We start from the raw sequence: 9,458 nt of genomic DNA, 5'->3' as shown, positions 1-9,458 counted from the left end.
ACCAGGCAAGGAAACATTCTGCCAGAGTCCCAGAGGAAGTATGGCCTGCTGACACCTTGATTTCAGACCTCCAGCCTCCAGGACTGCGAGAGAGAACATTTCAGTTGTTTGAAGCCACCCAGTTGTGGTCCTTTGTTCCGGCAGCTTTAGTGGGTCTTTTAACCCTGGGGATGACGTAGAATTGAGAAAAGAGATTACAAAGAGACTGAGATTAGAGACTATGAAGCAATCAAACCTACAGCATCAAACCCATTGTGTAAAATATGGGAATAATTTGTGCATCTTGGTATTTGTCTTAACATTCCCCCTAGAGAGCAGAGCTGAGAGGAGGCTTGAGGGCAGGTAGTGTATCTTGATCAGGGATGCAGGGAACTCTGCACGTGTGAATGCAGAGTAGTTCTCGAGGGGCCCTTTGCCACAGTGTCTGAGAATCAAGACAAAGGCATAAAGCAAGAGACAGGATGAGAGACGCTGGCAGGCCTCATCTGTGTGAAGCTGGTCCCTGCAGGAGCGCTTAAAGCAAAAGATGGACCGAGAGTACGAGGTAGGACGCGAGCAGAATCCAAAAGTATTTGGAGAATTAAGCCCATTAGAATGCTGATTAATCAATGTAAATTTTAAGCTGAAAACTGCAAGAGAATCCTAGTCTGTAAATAGAATTGGCACATTTAAAAGAACTTCATCGCCATTTTTATAAGACTAATTTACTAGATTTATAAGAATTATTTAAGTATCTGAAAAGTGCGTATCTGAAAAAGTCCCCCTTATCCGATATGTTCCACCATGTTCTGCAGAAGCCTGAAACTCTGTGTAGTACCTGACAACCCAAATAAGCGACTGAGGCAAAGATGCCAATCAATGGAGGTTTCCTGAGCCAAAGTTTGAGGACACGCCTGGGAAAAACACAAGCCACAGATGCATCTGAGACTGTTTTTTTTTTGCCCAAAGAGGGATTTGGTAACTTCACTATTTAAAGGGGAGAGGGGTGGGCAGTGAAGCAAATGTTACATTCTTGTGAGGCTCTAATTAGTGCCCAGGAAATCTATATTTTACATAAGATAAGATGAATGTTTGAAGAGAGAAAGGGAGTAAAGGAAGAATCAGTTATGCAGATGTCTCTGGGTGGGTGGAGGAATGATTGATCTTGTCTTGTCTCTGTTTTGAATCTTGGAAGATAAGCTTGGAATCAACATTAGCAGTGTGGAATGGAACAGACTTTACTTCTAGGAGCTTGACTTAGCCTGCAGACCTAAGGCTATGATTGGCATGTCCTTGTTTGTAGGAGGCCAGCAAAGACTCTCCTTATGAAAGATTTGTGCAGACATCTCCATAGATGCCTGAGTCCTTTACCTTTCCATGGGGATCCGCTAATGCATAATGCTAGTAAGTTACTCATTCAGAAGCGGGTGTTGTACCACTCAGCCTCCAGGCTTCGCCTTCCGTTTTGCATAAGGAGCTGGGGGGCAGCCCTGAGATTTTCATTTTCCTTTACATACCGAACCCTATATACTCTATGTTTTTTCTATACACACACACCCTCATAGGGTTTAATATAAAAGTTAATTAAGTTTAATATAAAAGTTTAATATAAAAGTTAGGTACTGTAAGAGATTGGCAACAATAATAATAAAATAGAACAATTATACCAATATACTATAATAAAAGTTATTTAAAACTGATGAATTATTTCTGGAATTTTCCATTTAATGTTTTTGGACCGTGGTTGATCATGGGTAACTGAAACTGTGGACAGTGAAACCATGAATAACGGGGCGGCTACTGTATAAGATATCTGTTTCATTTGCAGCTTATATTTTGTGTCAGTTGGGGTTCTTTGGCTGCAAACAGCAGAAATCAATTTTGGCAAAAAGGCATATTTTACTGGCAGGATTCTGGGTAGCTCAGATAATCAGTGGAAGGGCTGCGATCCAGTCTCTGGAATGCACAGGAATGGAGCTGGCTTTGGGAGTCTAAGCAGGGTGTATGGGCTCTGTACCAGGTGGGTTTAGTTGTAGGTATCAGAAACTTCTCTGGTTCTTGTCAGCAGAAAAAGATTTAATACAGGGAGTCAGGGGCTTACCAAATCCATGAAAAGGCTGCAGGGGTGGGCTGTAGACCACCACCAGAAGACTGACCTGCCAGGGGCACGCTAACTTTGTCAGTGCCAGGAAGTCCAAGGGGGAGGAAGCTGCTGTCCTATGAGCTGTCCCACCCCCTTCCAACCCCCTTTACCTTTTGTGGGACAGAGCATCTCAGTTTCTCATAGGTCTCTCCTGGTGCTAGAGCGGTGAGAGTTCAAGCCACTTTCTCCTGACGTTCACTGGAGAGTCTTCCTTGTCAGCTGGGGCCAGCCCAGCATCCTCAGCTCAGGCCTTGACTTTGTTCTGGTTGTTCTATTGCAGCATCATAGCTGCCCCAATACCCAGTGCCCTAAAGCCACCACCATGTAATTACGTCACAAATTCTGTGGGTCAGGCATTCAGACAGGGTTCAGTAGAAATGGCTCCGATGTCTGGGAAGACTTGAACGAGTTGGGGCTGGAGTCACAGGAAGCTTCTTTGCTTCCATATCTGGTGCCTGTCTGAAGGACGGGCTCAGCTGGGACTGTCAACCACAGCGCGTCCATATGCCCTGTCCTTGATGGGGGTCTGAGGGTAGTGCAGCTTCTCACGTGGGGGCTCAGTTATCCAAGCGCAGGTTCCAGTGAACAAAGTGGAGCTGCCTGGTCTTTTATGAGCCAGCCTCAGAAGCCACACAGCGTCACTTCTGCTGTACTCTATTAATCAAAGCTGTCACAAGCCCACTCAGATTCAAGGGGAGGGGACACAGACCCCATCTCTTCATTGGAGGAGTGTCCAGAATTTGCAGCCATAGTTTAAAATCACCACCGTCTCATTCTTCTGAGATCTAACACTCACAGGTTATAGTGTTCTGGTCCTCCATTAGTCTCAACCGCCCCTATAGCTATAAATCGGAAACCAATCTGTAACCTGCAGCTGGACGTCCCTAGCTAGTGTGCCACTGCAAATGGCACACCATGACATTGATCTTCTCAGCTCTTGGGACTGGTGGGCATGCGGGGTCCTGGGTTAGCTGCAGGATCTGGGCTGGTGCCTTTTAGCCAGAATGTCCCATCAACAACTCTGATATGTGATGCACATTTTATCATTTTCTAGGTGTACCATGAGGTGAAAAAAGTTGGTGTGCACTGCTCACCACATAGCAGGTGCTCAAGAAATAGTTGTTGAATGAATGAATGAATTTGTCCCAACACTCATGAGGTGGAAGCAGCGCTGTGGCTCTGCCCGACTTTGTCTGTTGGGGAAGGACCATTCTTGGGAGTTACCAGGAATGTCCTGGAGTAGTGGGGCTACTCCCCCAACCCCAACCTCTTGGCTCCAGGGAGCAAGTCCCTTTTATCCCTTTATCCAAGGGGTCAGCATTGTCTTCATCGCTTGGGGTCCCACTAGCCGATTGGTGCCTCTTTAGGCTCTGACCCGCCTAGAAAGCAGAAAAAAAGTGATTTTGGGCAGGCACAAGACAAAGCGGAAGCACAGCGGCAGAAAGGGTGTGCCCCGCCTCCCCCCACCCAGGCACAGGCTTCGCCCAGACCTCTGGGCTGTGTGGGCTCCAACCTTGGGGTCTGGCGTGATAGCCCAGCCCAGCCCTGGACCCACTGTGAGGTCATGGAGAGAACCCAAAACCTCCCGCTCTCGGAGTCCTCACCTGAGATTTTCCTGCCTCCCTCTTGGGACTGTGTTGAGGTCACAAGTGCTGGCCGCCCTGCAGGCTCTGAAATCCCCTCAACAAGGCAGGGGTGTGGTTGCCTTTATTTGCTCTAGGGCTGCCATATTTATTTCTGTCTCCCCAGCCAGTCCCTGGGGTAAAGTAGACCTTCCCTCCATATTTGTTCACTGGGGAAATAACTGAAGTGATTTCTAATAGTCCTGGTTTTGCAGCTCCGAAAATGGATGCGCAGGAGTTGAGCAGCTTGACCTGAGCTTGGAGTGACAGGAAGAGTTTCAGCCGACACTTGCTGAATCGCCAGTTGTCTTCTGGACTCCACCTGTCCTCATTTCGTACTGTCCATGTCGGCTGGAACAAGGGCTGAGGATCAAATTCAAACCATGGCTGCAACGGAGTGCAACCTTTATAAACTCAGCATCTCTTTCCCCCAAACTCAAACTATTCCCGCTCAGTTAGTTCCTTCCCTGACTCTGATGGAAGTTTGGCTGCACGGGTCAAGCCTGTAGGTCAGGGTCTTGGAGGCACGAGTGCACATTTCTGGACTAACAGTGCCGGGAAGAGCCGAGACCCAGCTGCTGGAGACAGTGCTGGAGTGAGAGGGGACTAGCACAGACTTCTCCCTGCAGGCACCTAACTCCGAGGTTCTCTCTTCCCCTTTCCAGAACCTCCAGCTTCACCACCCAGTGGGTGTGTTCTGCACGTGTCTGTTTTGGCCTCCGGAAGGGCAGATGGTCAGTTAGGGCGCAGGTGGGGAGTGGCTGTTAGAGACAGTCGTTGGGACAAATGGCTCCTGGGTAAGTACACAAAAAATTAATCGAGTAACATCCTAATTCAGAGGAAAACAAGCCCCTGGGTAGCTTGTGCCAGATGAGGTAAGAGAAGAGCAGGATGTCACTGTTCCCCCTTCCCTGCTTCTCCTCTTTCACCTGATTGCCTGCCTCGCTGTCCCCGCTCCTTTAACCTCAGGGTGAGTTCTCTCTCCGTCACTCTCGGGGCATCTTCCCTCCTTCTCCAGGGCCCTCCAACCAGACCTGTGCCCTTAGAGTTTCTCTCCTTCCTTAGGATGAGCTCATCTACACCCAGGTCTCCAAGGGCACCTTTTGACAGGTGACAAGCATCTCAAAGGGGAAATGATCTCTAATGGTGGAACTTCCTTCTCCACTCTTCCTTCCTTCTCACTCGTCATTTTTATATTTGCGCCCTCAAGTCATATCCCACAGATCCGACCTACGAAGCTGACCGGTTCAAAATTCAGCTGGGGAGGAGCATTTGGGGAGGTGGCGAAGGATGGGATGAGATCAACTTGGCCCAGAAGCAGGTCTCAGCTGTGTTGCAGGGCTGTGGGGACCAATGCCCGCCCCTTCCAGCCCGGACCAGGTGGTCAGCCGACTCGAGACAGGATGCTTCTCCTGCCCTCGCTGGGCAGGGCCTGATCTCATTATCCTCTCCTCCAGGCCTCTGCAGCTGCTGCTTTCTCGTCCGCTCTTGGCCCCCTCCCTGCCCCCACTCTTCCCCCGACCTCGTACTCCTTGCACTTCCTGGTAATTCCATCACCAGGCATTTGATCCAATTTTGGGTTCATGGCTTCCCAGAAGTGGCAGATGGAAGACATCAGAGTCCCCAGGTGAGGAGTTGGCTTGGTGCTAGGCCTGTGTCAGACTAGTGATGCTTGCAGCACCGCAGCAGCCGTGGCGGGTAGTTTCCGACGCCCTTCGCCTGGCTGTGAGTTCCTTTAGGGCAGGAGAGGGCAGTTTTGTCCACGGCTGCCTCCCAGCTCTACAGATAAGCCAGCCCACAGGGGGAATTCATCAGCAGGCTGTTGCATTACCTTGTGTCTGGTCCTGCCTATGGATCTTGTTGCCACGGAGACTTGCCACTTGTCTGGAGCCACCCACCCAGGTGTGTGTCCACCTTAACGCCTTTGTAAGTAATCTGTCACACTGTGCACCTGTGTAGGACTTTGTAACATGTTGCATTCTGGACCATCATCCCGCCGGAGCAGCTCAATTATGAGACGTAGACAAGGCTGTGTCCACACTCCCCCGATGCGTGTGGGTGGGTGAAGGACTGGTCCACAGTCAGGAACTAAGGCCCAGCTCTCTGTCTCCTGGACCAGTGGTCTTCTCACCACTGCACTCACGTATCCAAAACCTTTGTCTTAGTCTGTTTAGGCTGCTGTAATACAATACTACAGACTGGGTAGCTTGTAAACAACAGAAACTGATTCCTCACAGTGCTGGAGGCTGGGAAGTCCAAGGTCAAGGCAGATTTGGTATCTGGCAAGGGCCCACTTTCTGGCTCATACATAGGACACAGCAAGAAGGCACTCACATGGTAGAAGGGGCCGGGGGTCTCTCTCAGACCTCCTTTTTAAGGGCACTAATTTCATGTATGAGGGCTCCACTTTTGTGACCTAATCACCTCTCAAAGACCTCACCTCCTAATACCATCACTTTGGGGGGTGGGATTTTAATTTATGAATTTTGGGGGATACATCCAGCTGATAGCACCCTTCTTCACCATTGTCTGGTTCCCCAAACCCACCTCACCAGGAGAGTGCGGCCACTCCCCTTTGCTCTGCTCCAAGCCAAGTGTCAACCTGGGCTCCTCGTCTAGTCTCGCATCTCCTGGCCCAGAGATCAAGCCCCACTTCCCATACTCTGGCCTCCCTGGACTTCACAAGTGCTGGCCAGAGCCCCTCCGGGTGCCATCCCTGCAGGCAGACAGTCCCAGAGCCTCCAGCTCTGTCCTCACACCCCTCTCAGCAGAGCAGAGGACACTTTCTGGCCTGTCCTGAGGACTGGCCCTCTCCTCCAGTCTCCCCCACCTCCTCCCCTTGACTGGGCTCCATGGGTCCTTTCCAGCACCCTCTTAGCTTCTTGAGGCCTCCAAAAACAGCACACCTCCTCCTACAATTTCCAACCATTTCCCCCTCTGCTCAGTGTGTGGAGGTTTGCATTTAAAAGCCCTAATTAAAATTGTTTAACTTTCCTTCATAGTTGACATTCTTCCCTCCCCTCCCCAAGGCTGGTTAGGAACAAAACAGCAAAGGTAGAGACTACGGTGTGGTTATTTGTTTCTTCCACCCACCCCCCCACCTCCTTCCCACCCCTCTAGCAGGAAGGAGGTGGGGGAGCGGGTTACAGAAAGGTCAAGGCTGCTCTCTGGACAGGTGATGCAGCCTCAGGACAGGTGTTTCCAGGGCGGACAGAGTGACCGCTCTCTGAGGCTGCTTCGTCTCCTTTGTATGTCGGGATGTGGAGGGTGACAGCTGCAGCCTGCAAGCGTCCTTTCTTCTCTCCTCACCTTCCTGGAGGGACACCCCACTCACGTCCCTGGACTTCCGCAGGTGGTTTTCACTTAGAAGAGCCCAATTTTCCTCTGCACCTACTCAGCCCCCAAAGTGACTGTATTTAGCCTCTGTCTTAGGCGGTTTACAGAGGTGGATTTATAGATCATGTAAAAAACCTTTCTGCTTTATGATCTTCACACACAACAATCCATACTCAGCGACGTTATTCTCGGAGCCTCCCTGGACTGGAAGCACAGCCTCCGACAAGTGAGGGTCTGTCATCACCAAACCCCAGCCTGATTGTTATTAACCTGTCACTTGATTTCCATTTAACCTCTAGAGCTGCAGGCCATGCAAACAGACAGTTAAAAACCAGCATCAGACTTTCCAGGTGAGGTCACATGCTGCCTCGCCAGTAGTGGAGCAGGTGGTGGCCTTGGGTGGGGGGTGAGGTGAAGGGACAATGGACCATTTCTTCCTCCCAAATCTTTCTTGCCATCACTCTTGACTTTGGTTCAAGGGGTGACGGCCCGAATGCGAATCAAGGATCCTGGAGGCTTCCAGCCTGGCGCCTGGCAGTGTGGTGACCTGGGGCACTGGAGGGGGCTGCCAGTTACCTAGTAAACAAATTCCTTCAGGTGGAAATCCCGCGGGGCCCTGGATTCTGATCTTGATCTCAGCACAAATGCTCCATGGTGATCCTCCTCAGTCCTTCATCTCATCAGTAACCTGTTGCTAAATCAGATGGTGAAGGCCTGGCACCCATGGGCAGATCGGCAGCACCTGGGCACAGCCGTCATGGGCAGGTGGGGCCGAGGCTGGCACCCAAGAGCAGAGAATTCAGAGCTTGATGCTGACGCATCAGCCCAGCCTACCTGCGCCCCCTCCACCGCCTCAACTCCATTCCTGGGATTCCAGGTCATGAATACTGAAGACTGATCTGTCATCCTGCCAGTTTGTGCAAATGCAATGTCTCCCCCAGGCAGGGCTGAGGCTGGCTGGAGAACAAGGGATGGAAAGACACGGAGGTGATGGATTTGGGCCAGAGGCACCACAGAGGGGTGTGAAAAGAGAAGAGAAAAAAAGATCCCACAAAGCAACTTGGAGGTCCTCCAGCAAGCAGCCAGAGGTGTTAGCAGTTCTCTGCTGGGATCTGCTCTGGCCGCCTTGGCTGGACTCCTGCGGCCTTCTGCGGAGAGCGGCGTGTGTGGGGCCGGGGAGCAGCTGGCGGCTGCGGGATAACCGCCCTCCCAGCCAGGCCGGGCTCATAAAACTTTAACTGCGGCTTCACAGACCTAATCCTATGACCCCGGCAGGCTCCCCGCCTCCTTCTCTTTTAAGGCAATAGACTTTCTTTCTAGAAGAGAAAAGCCAAGAAGAGACCTGTTTCTCCCTTGCACAGCAGGGACTCTGGCAAGAGCCCCAGGAGTGGGAGGCAGGTCTGGGCTTGCCGGGGTGGGGTGAGGGGGCCTGGTGGGGAGGGTCCTGCTAGTCCATTTGCCTGAGGGGACACAGCCCTCCCTCCCTCTTTGTCTATGGGAAGAGAGCCCTGAAGCAGCAGGGAGAGGCAGGGGAAGGGACAATGGCAGTCTTTTTATAACTCGGGAGAGCCTCTGGCAGTCGGGCAAGGGGCTCTGAGTGCGGTTTCACGGTTACTTCCGTGCAGTTCCTGCAGTTGTGGCAGCTGCCACACGGACATCAGGCCCCAGTGGTCTCAGAGCCTGAGCTGACTGCAGACATGGGTGGCCAGGCTGGCTTCTTGGGTGTGCAGGTGAGGTCCCCCTTAGTGACTTCAGGAATTATGGAAGAAGGAACTAGCTAGGGCTGCAAGTACTGTACCATCAGATGCTAAAAGAAAAATTTTAAACAAATTAAACTTAGAGTTTACTTGAGCAAAGGACAATTCATGAATTGGGCATCACTCGGAACCGAGAGGTTCAGAGCAATTTACTTCAGCAGCACGAACAGAGGCTTTTATAGGCCTGAAAGCAGAAGCAAAGGAAAGAAATTACTCGATTGGCAACCGCAACAGCCAGGAGCTTGCCTTGTTTGGGTATGATCCGTGGAATGTTTCTACTTACAAGTTAGTTGGCAGTTTCTGATTAAGCTTAACTTTCATTTTACTAGCAACACTGCTTAGGTAGGAATCCCAGGCACTGCAGCTGCCTCAGCCCAATGGCCTCCAGATTAAAAACTTATTTTTAAACACAGGCTAGAGAAGAGCCAAAGACATGCTAACCACATGGTTCTTGATACCACAAGGCTGGCTTAGCTCTTGGGTTATTAGGCCCAGGAGACATGGCAATATGGTTTTTTTTTTTTTTTTTTTGAGACAGAGTCTCATTCTGTTGCCTGGGCTAGAATGCTGTGGCTTCAGCCTAGCTCACAGCAACCTCAAACTCCTGGGCTCAAGCGATCC

This window comes from Propithecus coquereli, unplaced genomic scaffold (assembly GCF_000956105.1).
Source record: "Propithecus coquereli isolate 6110/MARCELLA unplaced genomic scaffold, Pcoq_1.0 Scaffold37, whole genome shotgun sequence".
Lineage (NCBI taxonomy): Eukaryota > Metazoa > Chordata > Mammalia > Primates > Indriidae > Propithecus > Propithecus coquereli.
The sequence above is the reverse complement of the archived record's forward strand: the minus strand, read 5'-3'. Positions refer to the sequence as shown.